Here is a 1,968-nt window from a genome sequence, read left to right as displayed (position 1 = left end):
TTTTTTTTCAAGGTGCCACAAAATACATATAGCTACAAGTATGAAGTATAAATATAAAACCTTTATTTCTTATAACAAGCTAAAAACATATTAACCTTTCAAGACTTTTATTTGTTCCTGATTCAGGGCCCATTCACACCACATCCAGATTACCTCCAGACCAAACTGTTTCTGGACCCAAAATGCATCCCAATGTATCCCTATGCTATTTCTGGCCTCTGTTCCCAACAGAGCAGTCTGTTCCAGACCAGACCAGAAAAATACTGCTTGTCCTATTTTGTCTGGTCTGGAATGCACTGGAACGCATCAAAAATGCATGGACCGCACTGGAACGCACCTGTAAAACCATTTTAAGCTAAAAGCAAAAAACAAAAATCCAATTGCGGCAAAATCGCAGAAAAAAAAATGCGGCAAAAATGCAATGCACTATGTTGCAGATCTGGTCCGGAAAATGGTGTGAACCCAGCCTCAGGGCAGGTTCACACCATTTTCTGGACCAGATCTGGAATGCACTGCGTTGCATTTTGCCGTGTTTTTGACACGTTAAATTTTAGGTTTTGCTGGGGGACCTCCGCAAGACCTACAGATAGCCAGGAACAGAGCAGCGCGATGCTTGCACATAAGAGGCATGGACTTACCACAGTTGTTCTATTCAGAGCTGCTCCAATGATCATCGCCGGGGGCAACCTGGGCAGCAATGCCCCTCCCCCTGTCCATCTTCCTGTTATTGTTCTCATATTGCCCTTGCCTCGGATCATACAGCTCTGGGGCGGCTCCCACGAGTTCTACCAAGAGTTCCGTGTCCACTTCAGCCATCATGGTTCCTATCTTCACAAATCTCCCTCTCCGCAGAAGAAGGAAGTCCAGGGGTGATGAGATCATCACCAGCCAGCCCCCAAAAAATTTTTCCCATTGCGTTCCGTTGGGTTTTCGACGCGTTTGTGCGAGTTCCGGTGTGTTCCGGACCAGACAAAATGTGACACGCAGTATTTTTCTGGTCTGGTCTGGAACTGACTGCGATGGTGTGAACTGAGGCCATGAAGAGCATAGGGAAACATTGGGATGCATTTTAGGTCCAGAAACAATACGGTCTGGTCTGGAGGTGGTGTGGAGGTGGTGTGATCCCAGCCTCAATGAGGACACTTGTTCTGGTGACAACTGTTGAGAAGGTGAGCAGGAAGTGAAGGTAATTCTCCCAAGTGCCACACAGACAGCAACAAAAAAAAAGAGAGGAGGGTTTATGGTTGCCACCTGTCCGGGATTCACCCGGACAGTCCGGGATTTGAATGCTGTGTCCCGATTTCATGGCAGTTTGTTCTGCCTGAAGAGGACCAGCGGACTGTCGTTCTGCCTGAAGAGGACGGGCGGACTGTCGTTCTGCCTGAAGAGGACCGGCGGACTGTCGTTCTGCCTGAAGAGGACCAGCGGCACTGGATAGAGGGGGTCCTTGGGCATCGGGAGGGTATGTAAAGCTTGGGCATATATATATATTTTAATTCTGGGTGCAAAAATGAGGAAAAAGTGAGATTTGGGATTCCGATTGTTCCCTTCTCAGTCCCAAAATGTAAAAAAATAAATACATTTAACTTTACATAGATTTAAATACCATAAAAATACCATAAACACCCTAAATATAAAAAAAAAATCCTACCTAATGAAATTATAAATACACAAATACAATAATATATTAAAATAAATATACCGTATTTTTTAATATGTTTGAATTTGTGCCTTTTACCCAGCAACTGCGATGTGATGACGTCACTGATTTTCTTCTACTCGTGTTTCCAATGCCCGAACAGTAAACACAGCCCAGCTCAGCACACGTGCTCCTCCTGTCACTACTGTCAGTAGGGCCACGCCCCTATCGCTATGTCCCTCCCCTCGCCTGTGTGCGCACATAGAGAGCGGACTCCACCCCCAACATCATACTCCCCCCCCCGCAGACACCCTTTCGATGAACTCAGC

Source organism: Nanorana parkeri, unplaced genomic scaffold (assembly GCF_000935625.1).
Source record: "Nanorana parkeri isolate BGI_ZX_2015 unplaced genomic scaffold, ASM93562v1 scaffold1291, whole genome shotgun sequence".
Lineage (NCBI taxonomy): Eukaryota > Metazoa > Chordata > Amphibia > Anura > Dicroglossidae > Nanorana > Nanorana parkeri.
This window is presented reverse-complemented; position numbering follows the sequence as displayed.